We start from the raw sequence: 23,355 nt of genomic DNA, 5'->3' as shown, positions 1-23,355 counted from the left end.
CCTTTATCTGATATGTCATTTGCAAATATCTTCTCCCATTCTGTCGGTTGTCTTTTGGTTTTGTTAACTGTTTCCTTTGCTTTGCAAAAGCTTTTTATCTTGATGAAGTCCCAATAGTTCATTTTTGCCCTTGCTTCCCTTGCCTTTGGCGATGTTTCTAGGAAGAAGTTGCTTCGGCTGAGGTCAAAGAGGTTGTTGCCTGTGTTCTCCTTTAGGATTTCGATGGACTCCTGTCTCACATTGAGGTCTTTCAACCATTTGGAGTCTATTTTTGTGTGTGGTGTAAGGAAGTGGTCCAGTTTCATTCTTCTGCATGTGGCTATCCAATTTTCCCAACACCATTTGTTGAAGAGACTGTCTTTGTTCCATTGGACATTCTTTCCTGCTTTGTCGAAGATTAGTTGACCATAGAGTTGAGGGTCCATTTCTGGGCTCTCTATTCTGTTCCATTGATCTATGTGTCTGTTTTTGTACCAGTACCATGCTGTCTTGATGATGACAGCTTTGTAATAGAGCTTGAAGTCCGGAATTGTGATGCCACCGGCTTTGCTTTTCTTTTTCAATATTCCTCTGGCTATGCGGGGTCTTTTCTGGTTCCATACAAATTTTAGGATTATTTGTTCCATTTCTTTGAAAAAAGTGGATGGTATTTTGATGGGGATTGCATTGAATGTGTAGATTGCTCTAGGTAGCATTGACATCTTCACAATATTTGTTCTTCCAATCCATGAGCATGGAACGTTTTTCCATTTCTTTGTGTCTTCCTCCATTTCTTTCATGAGTATTTTATAGTTTTCTGAGTACAGATCCTTTGTCTCTTTGGTTAGATTTATTCCTAGGTATCTTATGGTTTTGGGTGCAATTGTAAATGGGATCGACTCCTTAATTTCTCTTTCTTCTGTCTTGTTGTTGGTGTATAGGAATGCCACTGATTTCTGTGCATTGATTTTATATCCTGCCACTTTACTGAATTCCTGTATGAGTTCTAGCAGTTTTGGGGTGGAGTCTTTTGGGTTTTCCACATAAAGTATCATATCATCTGCAAAGAGTGAGAGTTTGACTTCTTCTTTGCCAATTTGGATGCCTTTTATTTCTTTTTGTTGTCTGATTGCTGTGGCTAGGACTTCCAATACTATGTTGAATAGCAGTGGTGATAGTGGACATCCCTGCCGTGTTCCTGACCTTAGGGGGAAAGCTCTCAGTTTTTCCCCATTGAGAATAATATTTGCTGTAGGTTTTTCATAGATGGCTTTTATGATATTGAGGTATGTACCCTCTATCCCTATACTCTGAAGAGTTTTGATCAAGAAAGGATGCTGTACTTTGTCAAAAGCTTTTTCTGCATCTATTGAGAGGATCATATGATTCTTGTTCTTTCCTTTGTTAATGTACTGTATCACATTGATTGATTTGCGGATGTTGAACCAACCTTGCAGCCCAGGGATAAATCCCACTTGGTCATGGTGAATAATCCTTTTAATGTACTGTTGGATCCTATTGACTAGTATTTTGGTGAGAATTTTTGCATCCATGTTCATCAGGGATATTGGTCTGTAATTCTCCTTTTTGATGGGGTCTTTGTCTGGTTTGGGGATCAAGGTAATGCTGGCCTCATAAAATGAGTTTGGAAGTTTTCCTTCCGTTTCGATTTTTTGGAACAGTTTCAGAAGAATAGGTATTAATTCTTCTTGAAATGTTTGGTAGAATTCCCCTGGGAAGCCATCTGGCCCTGGGCTTTTGTTTTTTGGGAGATTTTTGATGACTGCTTCAATTTCCTTAGTGGTTATAGGTCTGTTCAGGTTTTCTATTTCATCCTGGTTCAGTTTTGGTAGTTGATACATCTCTAGGAATGCATCCATCTCTTCCAGGTTATCTAATTTGCTGGCATAGAGTTGCTCATAATATGTTCTTATAATTGTTTGTATTTCTTTGGTGTTGGTTGTGATCTCTCCTCTTTCATTCATGATTTTGTTGATTTGGGTCCTTTCTCTTCTCTTTTTGATAAGTCTGGCCAGGGGTTTATCAATCTTGTTAATTCTTTCAAAGAACCAGCTCCTAGTTTCATTGATCTGTTCTACTGTTCTTTTAGTTTCTATTTCATTGATTTCTGCTCTGATCTTTATGATTTCTCTTCTCCTGCTGGGTTTAGGCTTTATTTGCTGTTCTTTCTCCAGCTCCTTTAGGTGTAGGGTTAGGTTGTGTACTTGAGACCTTTCTTGTTTCTTGAGAAAGGCTTGTATTGCTATATACTTTCCTCTTAGGACTGCCTTTGCTGCATCCCAAAGATTTTGAACAGTTGTGTTTTCATTTTCATTGGTTTCCATGTATTTTTTTAATTCTTCTTTAATTTCCTGGTTGACCCATTCATTCTTCAGTAGGATGCTCTTTAGCCTCCATGTATTTGAGTTCTTTCCGACTTTCCTCTTGGGATTGAGTTCTAGTTTCAAAGCATTGTGGTCTGAAAATAGGCAGGGAATGATCCCAATCTTTTGGTACCGGTTGAGACCTGATTTATGACCTAGGACGTGATCGATTCTGGAGAATGTTCCATGGGCAGTAGAGAAGAATGTGTATTCCGTTGCTTTGGGGTGGAATGTTCTGAATATGTCTGTGAAGTCCATTTGGTCCAGTGTGTCATTTAAAGTCTTTATTTCCTTGTTGATCTTTTGCTTAGATGATCTGTCCATTTCAGTGAGGGGGATGTTAAAGTCCCCCACTATTATTGTATTGTTGTTGATGTGTTTCTTTGCTTTTGTTATTAATTGCCTTATATAATTGGCTGCTCCCATGTTAGGGGCATAGATATTTACAATTGTTAGATCTTCTTGTTGGATAGATCCTTTAAGTATGATATAGTGTCCTTCCTCATCTCTTATTACAGTCTTTGGTTTAAAATCTAATTTGTCTGATATAAGGATTGCCACCCCAGCTTTCTTTTGGTGTCCATTAGCATGGTAAATGGTTTTCCACCCCCTCACTTTCAATCTGGGGGTGTCTTTGGGTCTAAAATGAGTCTCTTGCAGACAGCATATCGATGGATCTTGTTTTTTAATCCAGTCTGTTAGCCTGTGTCTTTTGATTGGGGCATTTAGCCCATTTACATTCAAGGTAACTATTGAAAGATAGGAATTTAGTGCCATTGTATTGCCTGTAAGGTGACTGTTACCGTATATTGTCTGTGTTCCTTTCTGGTCTATGTTGCTTTTAGGGTCTCTCTTTGCTTAGAGGACCCCTTTCAAGATTTCCTGTAGGGCTGGTTTTGTGTTTGCAAATTCCTTTAGCTTTTGTTTGTCCTGGAAGCTTTTTATCTCTCCTTCAATTTTCAATGACAGCCTAGCTGGATAGAGTATTCTTGGCTGCATATTTTTCTCATTTAGTGCTCTGAATATATCCTGCCAGTCCTTTCTGGCCTGCCAGGTCTCTGTGGATAGGTCTGTTGCCAATCTAATGTTTCTACCATTGTAGGTTACATATCTCTTCTCCCGAGCTGCTTTCAGGATTTTCTCTTTGTCTATGAGACTCGTAAGTTTTACTATTAGATGTCGGGGAGTTGACCTATTTTTATTGATTTTGAGAGGGGTTCTCTGTGCTTCCTGGATTTTCATGCCTGTTTCTTTCCCCAAATTAGGGAAGTTCTCTGCTATAATTTGCTCCATTATACCTTCTGCCCCCCTCTCTCTTTCTTCTTCTTCTGGGATCCCAATTATTCTAATGTTGTTTCGTCTTATGGTATCGCTTATCTCTCGAATTCTGCCCTCATGATCCAGTAGTTGTTTATCTCTCTTTTTCTCAGCTTCTTTATTTTCCAGCATTTCATCTTCTATATTACTGATTCTCTCTTCTGCCTCATTTATTCTAGCAGTTAGCGCCCCCATTTTTGATTGCACCTCATTAATAGCCTTTTTGATTTCTACTTGGTTGAATTTTAGCTCTTTTACTTCTCCAGAAAGAGTTTCTCTAATAACTTCCATATTTTTTTCAAGCCCAGCTAGTATCTTTAAAGTGATGATTCTGAACTCTAGATCTGACATCGTACTAATGTCCGTATTGAGTAGGTCCCTGGCAGTTGGTACTGCCTCTTGTTCTTTTTGTTGAGGTGATTTTTTCCATCTCGTCATTTTGTGCAGAGGAGAATAGATTAATGAGAGAACAAAATGCTAGCAGAGTAACCACGTCCCCAGAAAATATACTCTAAACAAATCAGAAAAGACCTGAAGCAGTGGGATAAGAAGGGGAAAGAGAGAAAAAAGAAAAAGAAAAAAAAAGAAAAAGATAAAGATAAAAACAAAAACAAACAAAACAAAACAACAACAACAAAAGAAAAACCAGAATGTGATCAAATATGATCTATATGGTATATAGATCAGTGCCACACACTAGATTTGGGGTGTGTTTTGGTCTTTTAGAAGAAAGTGTCTCCCAAAATTTTAAAGAAAGAAAAACTTATATATGTACAAAAATAAGGGTTGATATGATGAAGGGATGGAAAATGACTGTAAAAATGGAAATTATAAAAAATTTTATAAAAGGAATTGATAAGAAGTTGTTTGAAAAAAGAAAGAGGATTTAAAAAAAGAAAAAAGAAAAAGAAAAAAAAAGGGAGAGGATGTGATCAGGCAGGGGAATAGAGAACACCATATACTAGAGATTTAGGGTATATTTTAATCTGTTAGAAGAAACTATCTCAAAATTTTAAAGAGAGAACAACTTATATATATAAGCCAAAAATATGGGTAACTACTAGGAAGGGATAGAATATGACTCTAAAAATGAAAAATAAAAATGTTTTTTTTAAAAAAAGGGATTGATAAGATGTTGTTTGAAAAAGGGAAAAAGAAAAATTCAAAAAGAAATAAAAAGACAAAAAGACAGTTAAAAAAAAATTAACTTTAAAAGACTAAGGAATCATGGTAAAAAAGCCATGAATTCTTTGTGCAGTATTCCCCTAGCGCTGGAGTTCTGCCGTTCTCATTGATCGGTAAACTTGGTCTTGGCTGGCTGTTCTCGCTGATCTTCTGGGGAGGGGCCTGTTGCCGTGGTTTCCAAATGTCTCTGCTGGAGGCGGAATTGCCCCGCCCTTGCCCCCTCCCGGCTAAGTAATCTGCTCGGGTTTGCTCTCCGGGGCTTTTGTTCCCTGCGAGCTTTCCGTACAGCTTTGGAGGCGGAGAGTGAAAATGGCGGCCTCCCAATCTCCGCCCCGGAGGAGCCGAGAACTCGGGCCCGTTCCTCAGTGAGCCCCCAGAGAAAAGCCATCAGTCACTCCCGTCTCCCCGGTCTTCAGCCGCACTCCGTGCTCGCCCGGCCTGTGACCGCGCGTTTCTATCTCTGGCCCCCGACCCCGGGTGGAGTCTCCAAACCCAGCAGATCCCTGCGGTGCACTCCCGCGCGGCTCCTCCCGGGGGAGGAAGGTGAGTCTCCCTGGATCTGCCGCTTGTTGGGTCCCTGCTGGAGGAGCAGTGGCCCCACTGTCCCGCGGATCACGGTTTATGGCAACCCCGAGCTGAGAGCCCGCGCCTGGGCTCCGCCTCTGCAGCCGGCTTCCCTGCTCCGTTACCTGGGAGCTCTGCCACACTCAGGCACCCCCGGTCTTTCTGTGACCCCAAGGGTCCTGAGACCACACTGTCCCAGAGGGTTCCACCCCCCGCTTAGCCACCAGAGTGACGTCCCTCGGTGGAGCAGACTTTTAAAAGTTCCGATTTTGTGCTCCGTGGTTCTATCACTTGCCAGAAGCCGCATGTGACTCTTGATCTCAAGATCATGAGTTTGAGCCCCACATTGGGCGTAGAGCTTACTTACATACATACATACATACATACATACATGCATATATAAACAACAAACTTAAAAAAATTTACTTTTATCTTAAGTCCACATTCACTATCTTGTCCGAAGTCTATGTCAACTCTCTTGCTCTGTCACAGAGTGGTCCATAGACCTCTTGATCATCTCCTCATTCCAGAAAACATCCAACAGTGGTCCACTAGAATGATGATATCATGCTAGCAGTCCTAGTAGGCAGGCAAGTACCTTATATGCCCCCAAAAGACATGAGTGTCCCAGATGTTGGGAGATAAACCCCATGAAGATTCAGGGGCTTGCCAGGTTAGAGAGGTTTTCAGAGTGGCTCAATGGCCTAGATTATGTAGAACATCCCATCTAAGGTAAAGGACAAGTTTTTGCACTAGCATTCCTATCACTGAGAAAGAGCCACAGTGCTTCATAGATTTTGGAGGCAGCATATCTTATGTTGCTCTGGTCTATTTATCTGATGACTTGGAAGGCTGTTAATTCTGTTTGGAGCTCAGAGCAAGAGATTCAGCAGATTCAGTCTGTAGTGTAAATTACCTTGATACTCAGGCATATGACCCAGAGCTGTCGGGCATAAGGATGCTGTGTAGCATCTTTGGAAAACTCTAGAAGGAGAGTTGCGGGGCACCTGGGTGGCTCAGTCATTTAAAGCGTCTGCCTTCAGCTCAGGTCATGATCTCTGGGTCCTGGGTTTGAGCCCCCATGTCTATATTACCCAAAACAATCTATAGATTTAGTGAAATCCCTATCAAAATACCAACAGTATTTTGCACAGACCCAGAACAAACAATACTAAAATTTGTATGGAACCACAAAAGACCTCAAATAGCCAAAGCAATCTTGAGAAAGAAAAACAAAACTTGGAGGCATCACAATTCCAGATTTCAAGTTATATTACAAAGCAATAGTAATTAAAACAGTACAGAACTGGCATAAAAATAGACACATAGATCAATGGAATAGAACAGGAAACCCAGAATTAAATCCACAATTATATCGTTAATTAATTGTCAACAAAGGTGGAATGAATATACCATGGAAAAAAGAGTCTCTTCAACAAATGGTATTGGGAAAACTGGACAGCCACATGCAAAAGAATGAAACTGGACCACTTTCTTTCACCATACACAAAAAATAAACTCAAAATGGATTAAAGACCGAAATGTGAGACCTGAAAACATAAAAATCCTTGAAGAGAGCACAGGCAGTAATCTCTTTGACATCAGCTATAGCAACATTTTTCTAGATTATTGTCTCCTTGAGACAAGGGATATAAAAGAGAAAGTAAACTATTGGGACTACATCAAAATAGAAAGCATTTGCACAGTGAAGTAAACAATCAACAAAACTAAAAGGCAACCTACTGAATGCATGAATATATTTGCAAATGACATATCCGATAAAGGATGAGTATCCAAAATATATAAAGAACTGATATAACTCAACACCCAAAAACAAATAATCGAATTTAAAAATGGGCAATAGACATGAATAGACATTTCTCCAAAGAAGACATAAGATGGCCAACAGACATATGAAAAGATGTTCATCATCGTTTACCATCAGGGAAATGCAAATCAAAACCACAATGAAGATATCACTTCATACCTGTCAGAATGGCTAAAATAAAAAACACAAGAAATAACAAGTGTTGGTGAGGATGTGGAGAAAAAGGAACCCTCTTGCACTGTTGGTGGGAATGCAAATTGGAACAGCCACTGTGGAAAACAGTATAGAGTTTCCTCAAAAAAGTTAAAAATAGAACTACCCTACCATTGCACTACTGGGTATTTACCCTCAAATACAAAAACACTAATTCAAAGGGATACATGCAACCCTATGTTTATTGCAGCATTATTTACAATAGCCAAATTATGGAGGCAGCCCAAGTGTCCATAAACTGATGAATGGATTAAGAAGATGTGGTATATATATACAATGGAATACTATTCAACCATAAAGAATGAAATCTTGCCCTTTGCAATGACATGGATGGAGCTAGAGAGCATAATGCCAAGCAAAATAAATCAGTCAAAGAGAGACAAACACCATATGATCCCACTTATATGTGGAATTTAAGAAACAAACAAACAAAAAAACAAGCAAAGGAAAAAGAGAGAGAAAGACAAACCAAAAAACAGACTCTTAACGATAGAGAACAAACTGACGGTTACCAGAAAGAAGGTGGCTGGAGGGATGGGGGATATAGGGGATGGGGATTAAAGAGTATACTTATCATAGATGGAGCTAGAGAGTATTAGGCTAAGTGAAATAAGTCAGTCAGAGAAAGACATATACCATATTTCACTCATATGTGGAATTTAAGAAACAAAACGATGAACATAGTGGGGGGGGGAAGAGAGACAAAACAGAAAGCAGACTCTTACCTGTAGAAAACAAACTGATGGCTATGAGAGGGAGGTGCGTGGGGGGATGAGTGAAATATGTGATGGGGCTTAAGAAGGGCACTTGTGATGAGCACTGGGTGTTGTATGTAAGTGATGAATCACTAAATCCCACACCAGAAACTTATATTACACTATATGTTACCTAAAAAGAATTTAAAACTCAGAAGATGAAAAAAATTAAAAAAAAAAGAACTCCAGTCAATAAAATGTGTTTGAGATTATTCTGCTAAAAAAAATAATAATAATTAGGGCGCCTGGGTGGCTCAGTTGGTTAAGCGACTGCTTTCGGCTCAGGTCATGATCCTGGAGTCCCTGGATCGAGTCTTGTATCAGGCTCCCTGCTCAGCAGGGAGTCTGCTTCTCCCTCTGGCCCTCCACCTTCTCATGTGCTCTCTCTCTCTCATTCTCTGTCTCAAATAAATAAATAAAATCTTTAAATAATAATAATAATAATAATAAATTAATTAATTAAAATAAAATTTGCTGGAAAAAAATGCCAGTTGATCCACATTATGGCTCTACTTCTGCAGATGATACCCCCAGGGAACTGGGTAGAGAACACGTGGGGTCTATATTGCCTCTAACAACTGCAAGTACGTCTAGTTATGTCAAAATAAAACATTTCATTAAAAAAAAAAAAAAAGCCAGTAGCAAAGACCAATGCTGAGCTTTCAGCATAACACCAATCCATAAGGAAACCAGTCAGCCTCTTGGTGGCAAGTTGATTACTTTGAACCTCTTCACCCCTGGGAAGAGAAGTGAAATTATGCCAATTGGATATAATTTTGGATATAATTTTACCTTCAGTGCCTATGCTAGAACTACCATCTGAAAGTTTCCAAGGTCCCTACGCCCACACAACATTGACTCAGAACAAGGGACCCACTTTTAGCAAAGGAGGTGCTGATTACAGGGATCCACTGATCATATTGTATATGTCATCACCTAGAAGGATTATTACCAGAATGGTGAAATTTTCTGTTAAAGCTCAGTTAAGAGCCAGCTCAGGAACAAACCCAGTGGTAATGACAAACAGGCAATTACCGTAAGTATGACCTGTCAAGGGAAGGCAACGATAAGGACTTCTAAGATGAAGATCATAGTCCCCCAACTACCACCACCAGGCAAGAAACCACGACCAGCCAAAGTGTGGACTGAGAGTAAGGAAAATCTAGACTGGATGGCAGAGGAAGGTGATGATGAATATCAGTTACAGCTCTGGGACCAACTGCAGCCACAGGAATTGAGACTTGTTTCACTAATTCTCTTGGATTATTAAGTGACTGCAGAGAGCTTATAACCCCGACCGAGATCAAGAGTTGCACGCTCTACTGACTGAGCCAGCCAGGCGCCCCACCCAAGCAAGTTTCTCAACCTGTCCAATGCTGTCTGCTAGTAATGAGATGCCTTTTGTATTGCATTTAGCTCAATGCTTGGCATAGGTAAATGTACGCTAATAAATAATTGTTATTAATCACATCCTAGTTCATATGGAACTGGGCACCAATCAAATATTCCAAGATTCTGTGGGTTATACCTGTTTTTGCCTTTATTTTTAAGTTACCCCAGAACCCCTAAAAGCAAAGATGAGTGAAATGGGGTTCCTGGCAGCAGCAACAAAATCCATTATAGAAAACAACCCATTGGATACCCTTCAGCTCTCAAAAATACAGGTTGCTGGCAGAGTGGCTTAGTGATATCAATGAACTAAGAATAAATGAAAACCAATCATTTAGCTCTCATGAACTCTTGCCTCTGAAGACTCATGATAGGTAGCTCAAGTTGTAAGACCCCAAACAGGGGAGAAACAGCTATGACTGAAGCTTTACCAAGAATATGACATGGGGTCCTCAATTCCTTCAGAAATCCTACAGATGGGGCACCTGTAGGTGGCTGAGTCGGTTAAGCAGCTGCTTCTTGATTTCAGCTCAGATCAGATCTCAGGGTTGGGAGAGCAAGCCCTGTGTCAGGCTCTGTGCTGGGCATGGAGCATGCTTAAGATAGATAGATAGAAAGATAGATAGAGAGATAGATAGATAGAGAGATAGATAGAGAGATAGATAAAGAAAGAGGAAGGAAGGAAGGAAGGAAGGAAGGAAGGAAGGAAGGAAGGAAGGAAGAAAGAAAGAAGAAAGAAAGAAAGAAAGAAAGAAAGAAAGAGGAAGAAAGAAAGGGAGAGAGAGAGGGAGGGAGGAAGAAAGGGAGAAAGAGAAAAAGAAAGGGAAGGGGAAGGAAGGAAGGGAGGGAAGGAGGGAGGGAAGGGAGAGCGGCAAGGAAGAAAGAGAGAGGGAGGGAGGAAAGGGGGGAAAGGAAAGAAAAGAAAGAAAGAAAGAAATCTACAGAAAGTTTCCGGAAATTTCAGAGACAATAAACCTGGTCAATGAAGTGGGTGTGTGCACAGACACACACACCTGCTTGAGGGCTGGGTATTAGACTGATGGATTTAATACCTAAAGCTGGTGAGGGGTAAAAGGCAGCTCACTGAACATCCAGCTTGCTAAGGCAGTAGAGGAAGGTGAGGCTTGTGCAGGTGGAGAAACCTGGTATCACTGAATCAGAACCATAGGCTAAAACAATTCCAGGTTGGCCCTCTGCATTGAAATCACTTCTTGTGCAGGGGCAGTATGTAGCCAATGAGGTTTATCTGAGGTACAGTTATGGCTAACTGAAAACTTCCCATTACCCACTCCGCCCCCCCACCTCCCCATGATGATATGAAAGTACTTCTTAGCCAGGCAGGTGGGTTTTAATAATAAGCTACCCAGCAGGCTAGCCAGGTCCCCAATATGAAGCTTCAGATATCGGGAGGGGATTAGAACCAAGTGTGGTTGGTGGAACAAAAAGGAATAACTAGAAGCCACCTTCTCATCTTATAGCCAAGGTACAGAAAGGAAAAGACACCTGCCCATGGATATACAGCAAGTTAAAGGCAAAACCAGGACTAAAAAGGGCTTAAACCCTTGGTCAGCCTCTTTCTTTTGCATTGCAAAGATCCCTGGGAACCATCAAATCAAATTACCATCAACCTCTTCATTCTTTCATTCTGTTTTTTCAGTTAATCATTCCCATCAATCATCAATTCATTTACTCAATCAATGTTACTAAGGCCCCTGTGCACGGAGCTGTGGTAACCAAAATGAACCGAATAAGACCTGATTCAGACCCATGGGTAAAACACTCATAAACACAAAGTTAGGTAAAGGGATGGGGAAATTATCCTAACTGCTGGTTCCAGAATTCCTCTTCGGAAAGGACTCGCTTTGTTTGGGAAAACACTTTGATAAGCTCTTGGGTAGAAGGAGAAGTACTGCATGAAGAAAGGGCAAAGGGGGGAACACCCCATGCCCAAGTAGCCAAAGAGGACTGAAGAGGGCAGGGTGACTCCCCGGGACTTTAAAAGATTTGCTGTGTGACCCCCAGCTCTTCAGTAAAGCCTTCTGCATTCATAAGTACTGTGTGTGAGCAGATTTTGCTTGGAGACCAGTGAAGGAGCAGAATTTCCCGTCTGGATTACACGGTGAAAACACAGGCCACACATGAGGAAGTAGGAAGCCCAGGAGAAAAGAGCTGATGCGACAATGTAAGTCTGAGAATCTGCAGAAAAATGAGGGAGGGCTTTGGCTTCCACAAAGCTGTAAACTTGGGAGGAAATGGTTAGGCAAAGTCCATTTTACCTAGATTTTAAGAATCTTGGAGGCCCTGGATGCCACTGGGGTTGCAATTACAACAGCTACCGGTAAATTCTCTAAAAGGGAGCCTGCTCAAATTGCTTTGGGAAAATTTCATGGACTATTTGAGATGGGTCATGAAGGTGTTGTGGCAACTTGTCAGACTGGAAGAACACGGCATTTTGGAAAGAGGGAATGGCCTATGCAGAGGCACAGGTGTATGAAGAACGTGGTGTGTCCAGAGAAGAGTGAGAAGTTCCATGTGGCTAGGACAGGTTTGGTGAAGGATGCTAGATGAAGCAAAGCTGAAAAAGCCAGCAGGGGCCGTGTCACGAAGGCCTGAATGACAGCTTCAACTTTTACCTGTAGACAGGAAGACCCGCACTGGGGAAGATGACCCTGGAGGTGGTACGGCACCAGGCGATTTGGTCATTTCCTCCTTTATGCACCTTTATGCCTTGCACGTACCTCTAACTGCTGCAACTATCACCCTCTACCGGCAATTGATCATGTGGTGTGTGCTTTGGAAGACCTTGAACTCCAGGAAGGCTGGAAACATCTAGATGGTCCTGAATTCAAATCCTACGTCCTCAACTTACTGAGTGTCCTTGGGCCAGTTATTTTAACTGCGCTGAGCCTGTTTCCTCATCTGCAAAGTGGGGATAATCATAGTACTTATCTCAAAGGATGGTAGTGAAGATAAAAAGAACCGAAATGCTCAGCATGGTACCTGCATGCATTAGTTCTTAAGCAAAGCCACTCTTGTTCTGACTCACCCTTGAAATGCACAGCCTAACACAGGGCCTGCACATCTTGGGAGGAAACATGAGGGGGACAACTCTTGATAAGGAGGACAAACCAGACACGATAAATGAAGGGCCCTCCCACAAAAGTCTGGTTTTTTTTTTTCATCTAGATATAATCATGCTCCTGATATCATAAGAATATGGCTGAGACATCTATGATAGTTTTATTTTTTAAGATTTTATTTATTTATTTATTTGAGAGAGAGAAAGAGAGAGAGCACGAGCAGGGAGAAGGGGCAGAGGGAGAGAGAGAGAAGCAGACTCTCTGCTGAGCAGGGAGCCTGATGCGAGGCTCGATCCCACAACCCTGAGATCATGACCCAAGCCAAAGGCAGACACCTAACCAACTGAGCCACCCAGGCACCCCATGATAGTTTTAAAATAGGTCAACAAATTCTTTGATATTCCTCCCTTCAAGGGGTGGAGTCTAACCTCCCTCTGCTTGAGTGTGGGCTGATTTAGTATGTAGTTTCTAACAAATAGAATAAGCAGAAGTGACAATGTGCACCTTCGGAGCCTGGGTCATAAGAGGCATTGTGACTTGCTCCTTGCTGTTCTTGGATCACTCATTCTAGAAGTAGCCAGTTGCCATGTCCTGAGGACACTCACGCAGTCCCAAAAAAGGTCCACGTTGTGAGGAGCTAAGGCCTGCTGACCTTGGAAGTGTATCCTCCAGCTCCAGTCAGGCCTTTAGTTGACTACAGCCCCTAATGGCATCCTGACTGCAACCTCATGAGAGACCCTGAGCCAGAATGACCCAGCTGAGCCACTCTGGAACTCCTGACCACAGAAGCAATGAGATAGTAAATGTTTCTTGGGTTAAGCCACTGAGTTTTGAGGTAATTTGTTAAGCAGCAATAGAGAACTAATAGAATATCTAAATGAAATACTATTCATTTTTATTATATTTTAAAAATGGAATTTGATTCTTTCTGACTTTACTCTTCAAGTGACATTATGTACAATCATCCTGAGGTATAAAAATATATAATTTATTGAATTAATCATAATCTTTGGTTTGGGTTCCAAAAAATGTAAGAATTAAAAACAAAAGGTCGGCTGGGAAGATAGTGGAGTAAGAAGACCCTAAGCTCGCCTCCTCCCACAGATACAACTAGATAACACCCATATCAGCGTAAATAACACAGAAAGCAACCCAAAGACTGGAAGAACAAACTCCACAACTAAAGGCAGGGAGGAGGCCACACTGAAAAAGGTAGGAAGGGCAAAGACACAGTCCGGGAGTGAATGGGCCATGGCCATCCACAGTGGGGAGGGAGCCAGTGATGCAGAGAAGGGCAGAAAATACACTTTCACACCTCAGAGCCCATGAACGGGGAGGAAGAGTCTCAGTAATACTTGCCTTTGAAAGTGAGAAGGGCTGAATTTTGTGAGTTCTTAAAACCAGCCTGATATAAAGCCTGGAATTTTAAAAATCAGCTCTGGGAGAGCCTGGAAGGCATTAGGAAGCAGAGTCCCCTCCCTTAACTAAAGAGACAGCATGACAAACAGCAGATATGACATAGAACCAGCAGTTTGAAAAATGCCAGGTGCAGATGGGAGGGAGAGTGATTTGCTCATCTCAAAGCACAGCCTAGAGAGACAGGGATCACCAGGAAACCCCATTAGGAACAAAGGAGCTGGCAGGTGCCAATTCCGTCCCCTACACCCCAGCATAAACAACTGCCACCTGCAGGAACCAGCAGTGCTCACACTCCTTACCCAACTTGCCTGCACCAAGCCCTACCCCACTGCACTTTGCTGGATCTGCCCTTCCCAGGCATGCTAGCTTGAGTCTTGGTGCTGTGGGCCCCTCCCCCAGAGGACCAGTGCAAACCCTGCCAACACCACATCTCCTGACCCACATAGTTTGCAGGATCTCAGTTCTGGCAGTGGCAGGAACACATCTCCTTTTGCAAGCAGACCACTGCACACTTTGCTGCCCACAACAGGCAAAGAGAGTCTCTGCAGACAACCAGATGGAAGGAAAAAGAGGCCAAGACTCAACAGCAGAACACATGTAAGACACTCCCTGAAGTGCCAGGCCAACAAAGGACCTCTTCTTTGTGAGGCTATTATCTTTAAGAGCAAGAGAAGTAGCTGACTTTCCTGACACACAAAAACAGAGACAGAAAGTCAGACAAAATGAGGAGACAGAGAAGCATCTCCCAAATGAAAGAACAGGACCAAACTACAGTAAGAGACCAACACAAGACAGATGTAAATAATTTGCCAAATAGAGAATTTAAAATAATGATCATAGGGGTGCCTGGGTGGCTCAGTCATTAAGCGTCTGCCTTCATCTTAGGTCACGATCCCAGGGTCCTGAGATCGAGCCCTGCATCGGGATCCCTGCTCGGCGAGAGGCCTGCTTCTCCCTCTCCCACTCCCCCTGCTTGTGTTCCCTCTCTCGCTGTGTCTCTCTCTGTCAAATACATAAATAAGATCTTTAAAAACAAAAAAATAAAAAAAAATCATAAAGATACTAGACTTGAGAAAAGAGGGGAAGATATCAGTGAACCCTTAATACAGAGATTAAAAAGAATCAATCAGAGACCAAGAACACAATATATGAAATTAAAAATACACTTGATGGAATAAATAGCAGGTTGGACAAAGCAGAGGAACAAATTAATGGACCAGAGGACAGACTAATAGAAAGTAATCAAGCTGAGCAAAGAAGAAAGAAAATTATGCAAATTGAGAATAGTCTTAGGGAACTCAGTGACGCCATCAAGTGTAAAAACTTCCACTTTATAGGGATCTCAGAAGAACAGAGATATAAGGGGGCAAAAAATGTCTTTGAAGAAATAAGAGCTGAAAACTTCCCTATCTGGGGAAGAAAAGATATCCAGATCGCGGAGGCATGGAGATCATCCCCCAAAAAATTCAACCTAAGGAGGTCCACACCAAGACATATAGTAATTAAAATGGCAAAAAGTAGCAATAAAGCAAAAATTAAAAGCAGCAAGAGAAAAGAAGACAGTTACATACAAAGGAAACTCCATAAGGCTATCAGCAGCTTTTTCAGCAGAAACTTTGTAGGCCAAGGGAGTGGCATGATATGGTCAAAGTGCTGAAAGGGACAAATCTGCAGCCAAGAACACTCTATCCAGCAAGGCTATCATTCAGAATAGGAGAAAAAAGTGTATCCCAGACAAACAAAAACTAAAGGAGTTCATGACCACTAAATGAGCCCTACAAGAAATATTAAAGGGACTTCTTTGAGTGGAAAGGAAAGACCATAAGTGAGAGTATGAAAAGTAAAAAACACAAAAGCAATTAAAAAATATATTTCTGTAAAAATCAGTCAAGCGATTCATACAATAAAAGGGTGTAAAATATGATACTATATACCTAAAATGTAGGAGAGAAAGGAGTAAAGAATGGGTTCAAACTTAAGCAACCATCAACTTAATATAGACTGCTATATGCAGAAGATGTTCTATACAAACCTCATGGTAACCACAAATCAAAAACCACTAATAGATATGCAAATAATAAAGAGAAAGAAATCCAAATATATCACTAAAGAAAGCCAACAAACCATGAAAGAGAGCAAGAAAGGATCAGAAATAATCTATAGAAACAACCATAAAATAGGTAAAAAAAAAAAATAGCAATAAATACATATCCACTGATAATTATTTTGAATGTAAATGGACTAAATGCTTCAATCAAAGGACACAGGGTGACGGAGTGGGTGAAAAAACAAGACCCATCTATATACTGCCTACAAGACACTCATTTCAGACTAAAAGACACCTGCAGATTGAAAGTGAGGGTTGGAGAAACATTTATCATGCAAATGGATGCCCAAAGAAAGCTGGGGTAGCAATACTTATATCAGACAAAATAAACTTTATCTTTTTTAAAGATTTATTTATTTATTTGAGAGTGGGAGAGAGTGGGCGGAAAGGGCAGAGGGAGAGAATATCTAACACACACTCCTGCTGAGCACAGAGTCTGACATGGGGCTCGATCCCAAGAGCCATGAGATCAGGATGTGAGCTGAAACCAAGAGTCAGATGCTTAACCAACTGAGGTGCCCTCAAAATAAACTTCAAAACAAAGACTGTAACAAGAGACAAAGAAGGACACTATATAATAATAAAGGGGACAATCCAACAAGAGGATATAACAATTGTAAATACTTATGCATCCAACATGGGAGCACCCAAACATAAAACAGTTAATAATAAATATAAAATAAATAATTGATAGTAGTATAATAATAGTAGGAGAACACCCCACTTACATTGATGGACAGATCATCCAAACAGAAAATCAACAAGGTAACAGTGGCTTTGAATGACACACTGGACCAGATGGATTTAACAGACATACTCAGAACATTCCATCCTAAAACATAATACATATTTTTTTCAAGTGCACATGGAACATTTTCCAGAAGAGATCACATATTAGGCCATAAAACAAGTCTCAACAAATTCAAAAAACTGAAGTCATACCATACATCCTTTCTGACCACAACGCTACAAAACTAGAAATCAACCACAAGAAAAAAATCTGAAAAAAAAAAGAAAAGAAAAAAATCTGGAAAGAGCAAAAATACATGGAGGTTAAATAACATGCTATTAAACAATGAATGGGTCAACCAAGAATTTAAAGAAGAAATCAAAATTACATGGAAACGAAAATGAAAACACAATAGTCCAAAATTTGGGGGATGTAGCAAAAGTGGTTCTAAGAGAGAAGTTTATAGCAACACAGTCCTATCTCAAAAAGCAAGAAAAATCTCAAATAAACAACCTTACCTTACACCTAAAGGAGCTAAAAAGAGAACAACAAACAAAACCCAAACCCAGCAAAAGGAAGTAAATAATAAAGATCAGAGCAGAAATAAATGATACAGAAAGAAAAAAAACAATAGAACAGTAAATGAAACCAGGAGCTGGCTCTTTGAAAGGATCAACAAAATTGATAAATCTCTAGCAAGACTCATTTTTTAAAAAGAGAGAGAGAGAGAACCCAAATAAACAAAATTACTAATGAAAGAAAAGAAATAACAACCAACATCCCAGAAATACAAACAATTGTAACAGAATATTATGAAAACCTCTATGCCAACAAATTGGACAACTTAGAAGAAATGAATAAACTCCTAGAAACATAATCTATCAAAACCAAAGCAGGAAGAAATAGAAAATTTGAACAGACCAATCACCAGGTATGAAATTGAATCAGTAATCAAAAAACTCCCAAAAAACAAGTTCAGGACTAGATGGCTTCACAGATGGATTCTATGAAACATTTAAAGAAGAATTAATACCAAAAAAAAAAAAAAGTTAATACCCATCCCTCTTAAACTATTCCAAAAAATACAAGATGAAGGAAAAACTAAATTCATCCTATGAGGCCAGTATCTCCCTGATACCAAAACTGGATAGAGACACCACAAAAACAAACAAACAAAACACTGCAGGCCAGTATCTCTAGTGAATATAGATGAAAAATGCTCAACAAAATATTAGCAAACCAAATCCAACAATATATTTTAAAAAAATCAAACACCACAATCAAATGGGATTTATCCCCAGAATGCAAGGGTGGTTTAATATTTGCAAAACAATCCATGTGATATGTCATATCAATAAGAGAAAGGATAAAAACCATATGATCATTTAAATAGATGCAGAAAAAGCATTTGACAAAGTACAACATCCATTCATGTTACAAAAAACTCTCTGTAAAGTAAGGTCTAGAGAAAACATATCTCAACATAATAAAGGCCTTATATGAAAAACCTCCAGCCAACCTTATACTCAATGGTGGAAAACTGAGAGCTCTTTCCCTCTAAGGTAGGAATAATACAAAGATGTCCACTTTCGCCACTTTTATTCAACATAGTAGTGAAAGTTGTAGCCACAGCAATTAGACAGCATAATGAAATAAAAGGCACCTAGGGGTGCCTGGGTGGTTCAGTCTGTTAAGCATCTGCCTTTGGCTCAGGTCATGATCCTGGGGTCCTGGGATCAAACCCCGTGCAAGGCTCCTTGCTCAGTGGGGAGTCTGCTTCCTCTCTCTCTGCCCCTCCCGCCTCTGCTCGTGTTCTTTCATTCTCGCTCGCTCGCTTTCTCAAATAAATTAAAAATCTTTAAAAATAAATAAATAAAAGGCACCCAACTGGTAAAGAACAAGTAAAACTCTATTTGCAGATGACATACTATATATAGAAAACCCTAAAGACTCTGCCAAAAAACTACTAGAACTGATAATGAATTCATTAAAGTCACAGGATACAAAATCAATGTACAGAAATCTGTTGCATTCCTCTATACTATTGTTATAAGAAAATAATCCCACTTACAATTGCACCAAAAACAATAAAACAACTAGGAACAATTTTAACTAAAGAGGTGAAAGACCTGGACTCTGAAAACTATAAAACGCAGATGAAGGAATTTCAAGATGACACAAAGAAACGGAAAGACATTCCATGCTCATGAGTTGGAAGAAGAAATATTGTTAAAATGTCTAACTACCCAAAGCAATCTACAGATTTAATGCAATCCCTATCAAAATACCAACAGCATTTTGCACCAAACTAGAACAAACAATCCTAAAATTTGTATGGAACCACAAAGGACCTCAAATAGCCTAAGTAATCTTTTTTTTATTTTCCCCTTGAGAGAGAGAGAGAGCAGGCACAAGAGCAGAGCAGAGCAGTGGGGCGGGGGAAGGCAGACAGAGAGGGAGAGAGAGAATCTTAAGCAGGCTCACACCCAGCATGGAGCCCAACATGGCGCTCAATCCCACTCCCTGAGATCATGACCTGAGCCGAAATCAACAGTCAGGTGCTCAACCAACTGAGCCACCCAGGCACCCACAGCCAAAACAATCTTGAGAAAGAAAAACAAAGCTGGAGGCATCACAATTCCAGATTTCAAATTATATTACAAAGCAGCAGTAATTAAAACAGTATGGGACCGACATAAAAATAGACACATAGATCAATGGAATAGAACAGGAAACCCAGAAATAAACCCATAATTATACGGTTAATTAATCTTCAACAAAAAAGGAATGAATATACCATGGGAAAAAGAGTCTCTTCAACAAGCAGTATTGGAAAAACTGGACAGCATATGCAAAAGAATGAAACTGGACCACTTTCTTACACCATACACAAAAATAAACTCAAAATGGACTAAAGACAGAAATATGAGACCTGAAACCATAAAAATCCTTGAAGAGAGCATAGCAGTAATCTCTCTGACATTGGCTATCTTAATATTTTTCTAGATATGTCTCCTGAGGCAAGGGAAATAAAAGCAAAAATAAATTATTGGGACTACATCAAAATAAAAAGCTTCTACACAGTGAAGGAAACAGTCAACAAAACTAAACTAAACTAAAAGCAACCGACTGAATGGGAGAAGATATTTGCAAATGACATACAATAAAGGGTTAGCATCCAAAATATATAAAGAACTGATATGACTCAATACCCAAAAAACAACTCAATTAAAAAATGGGCAATAGACATAGACATTTCTCCAAAGAAGACATACAGTTGGCCAACAGACACATGAAAAGATGCTCAACATCACTCATCACAAATCAAAACTACAATGAGATATCACTTCACACCAGTCAGAATGACTAAAATCAACAACACAAGAAACAATAAGTGTTGACAAGGATGTGGGAAAAAAGCAACACTTGTCACTGTTGGTGGGAATGCAAACTGGTCCAGCCACTGTGGAAAACAGTATAGAAGTTCCTCAAAAAGTTAAAAATAGAAGTACCTTATGATCCAGCAATTGTACTACTGGATATTTACCCCCAAAATATGAAGGACACATGCACCCCTATGTTTATTGCAGCATTATTTACAATAGCCAAACTATGGAAGCAGCCCAAGTGTATACTGATAGAAGAATGGATAAAGAAGATGTGGATAGGGGCGCCTGGGTGGCTTAGTTAAGCTCAGGTCATGATCCCAGAGTCCTGGGATGGAGCCCTGCATCAGGCTCCCTGCTCAGCAAGAAGGCTGCTTCTCCCTCTCCCGCTCCCACTACTTGTGCGCTCTCTCTCTGTGTCAAATAAATAAAATCTTTAAAAAAATAACTTAAAAAAAAGATGTGGATATACATAATAGAATATTATTCAGCCATAAAAAGGAATGAAACTTTGCCATTTGCAACAACATGGATAGAACTAGAGAGCATAATTATGAGCAAAATAAATTAGTCAGAGAAAGACAAATACCATATGTTCTCACTCATATGTGGAACTTAAGAAACAAACGAGCAAAGAAAAAAGAGAGAGACAAATCAAGAAACAAACTCTTAACTATAGAGAACAAATTGATGGTTTACCGGGGGAGGTGGGTTTGGGGATGGGGGAAATAGGGGATGATGATTAAAGAGAACACCTATCATGACAAAAATAAATACAACATTTTTTAAAATAAAAAAATAAAATCATGTCTCTAGGCACTCAGAACCCACAGAGTTGCCATAGTCTGTGTGATAACCAAAATCTGAGCACTTCCCTCTTAGAGAGATGCTTGTTATATTGGTCAAGAGAGCTTCCAGACACCAGCAATACACCAAAATTGAGAGCAGAATGAATTAACCCCTTAGAAAGGAGAAGCCAGGTCATGTGGTTTATCAAAAACTTCTTCACCGGGCGCCTGGGTGGCTCAGTTGGTTAAGCGACTGCCTTCGGCTCAGGTCATGATCCTGGAGTCCCGGGATTGAATCCCGCATCGGGCTCCCTGCTCAGCGGGGAGTCTGCTTCTCCCTCTGACCCTCTTCCCTCTCATGCTCTCTCTCATTCTCTCTCTCAAATAAATAAATAAAATCTTAAGAAAAAAAAAAAAAAAAAAACTTCTTCACCAAGTTGTGTATTGTTCTATCTGCTTAGTTTTTCCAGCCTGAAGACACTATGAAACTGAGATTGGCCCTTTTCAGCAATTTCCCATGTCCCAGATCTACTCATTCTGGATGGTGTAGCATAGGGAAAAAGCAGGGACTCAGGAGTAAGAGAGACTTGAGCTAGAATCCTGTTTTAGACACTCACATCATTCAACAAATACTAAGTGCATAGGTTGTGTCAACTGCTTCTGCTATAATAGTGAGTAAAAAGAGATAAGCTCCCTGCCTCCATGGAGTGAATACCTAGTAGGGGTATTAAATAAATGAATATAAAATTCCACTCAGCTGACTGGTGCACAGGGTAGACCAAGATGAGACCAGGGAAGGTTTCCTGGGGAAGTGGAACTTAATCTGAGGGTTAAAGGACGGACATTAACTAGCATAAAAGGATGTTAAAAACAAGACAGTAGGCCCAAAATGGAGTCACTTTTATGCTAAGCACCACATCACCAAACCAGAATTCATTTGTGTCAGCTCTCCCAGAAATAGAACCTTAAACCAATAAATCAGGAATTGCCTAATCAGCACTAGTTAGATAATCTGCCTGATAGACCCCTGCCATCCCCTAAAGGAAAGTAACCCAATCCAAAGCAATAACCAACCTGCTTTTTTGCCTAATGCAACTTCTTGTTCCTGGAGGTCTTTCATTTTGTACAGCTCTTCAGAGTTCTTTTCAATCTGCTAGACTGGATGCTGCCCGATTCATGAGTCATTCATTGCATAAGATCTTTAAAATTTACTGAGTTGAATTTTGTTTTTTAATAGGGAGAAGGAAGAATATTCCAGGGGTGCCTGGGTGGCTCAGTCAGTTAAGCATCTGGTCTTGGCTCAGGTCATGATCGCAGGGTCCTGGGATCGAGACCCACATCAAGCTCCCTGCTCAGTGGGGAGTCTGCTTCTCCCTCTGTCTCTGCCTCTGCCCCTGCCCCCGCTATTGCCCTCTCTCGCTTGCTCTCTCTCTCACTCAAATAAGTAAATAAAATCTTAAAAAAAAAAAAAGAATATTCCAGATCAGGGAACAGATTTGTAAAGGCACGATGACAGGAGGGAACGTACATGTTACTAGAGCCTGAAAGCAGACCAGTGAGGTGGTAGAGTGAAAAAGGGTGGGGAGGAGGGGAGAGACATGGAGGTCAAAAAGACAGTACTTGGCAATAGCAGTTAGGAATACTTTTGTGAAATGACCAGACAACCGGACCAACAGTGGCTTGAACACACAAGGGTGGTGTGTGTACATGTATGTGTATGTGCATTTCCTCAGATAATAAGTTTCCTTAGACAATAAAAAGATAATAAGAATTCCAAAGGTAGGAGGGATTTGTTTAACAGTTCAGTGATGCCAGGGCTAACATGAAGATCTTTTTCCTCACAGCTGAAACCACCTCCATGCCCCATGATCAAGTCAAGGCAGGAAGAATTGAGAAAAGGGGCAAAATTCAAGACAATTGTCTCTTTCATCAGGAAAGGAAAACCTTTCCCAAACCACCATCCCCCACCCCCAGTAGATTTCTGCTGAAGTCTTACCAGACATAACTGTGTCATCAGGCCACTCCTAGCTGCCAGGGAAGCTGGAAGATCTACTGTTTAACTTTTCTATTCCCTTTAGAAAAAATGGAAAAGGGGGTAAGGGGATTGGGAATGGATGTTGAGATAAGAAATTCACAGTGAGTTTGCAGGTACAGGGTTGGGGAGGTAAACTACTGGGCAGTTGATATTCTGAGTGGGTAACACTGCAACATCATTAGCTCAGTTTGGGATA

The 23,355-nt window shown here is 40.4% G+C and overlaps 1 pseudogene; it reads left to right on the top strand.

The window, feature by feature from the left end:
• Window positions 1-10,821: 10,821 nt before the first annotated feature.
• On the top strand, window positions 10,822-10,982 carry LOC118004343 (annotated as a pseudogene).
• The last annotated feature ends 12,373 nt before the right edge of the window (window positions 10,983-23,355 follow it).

This window comes from Mirounga leonina, unplaced genomic scaffold (genome assembly GCF_011800145.1).
Source record: "Mirounga leonina isolate KUSES-001 unplaced genomic scaffold, KU_Mleo_1.0 Mir_92, whole genome shotgun sequence".
In the NCBI taxonomy this organism is placed as follows: domain Eukaryota; kingdom Metazoa; phylum Chordata; class Mammalia; order Carnivora; family Phocidae; genus Mirounga; species Mirounga leonina.
The sequence above is the reverse complement of the archived record's forward strand: the minus strand, read 5'-3'. Positions and strand labels throughout refer to the sequence as shown.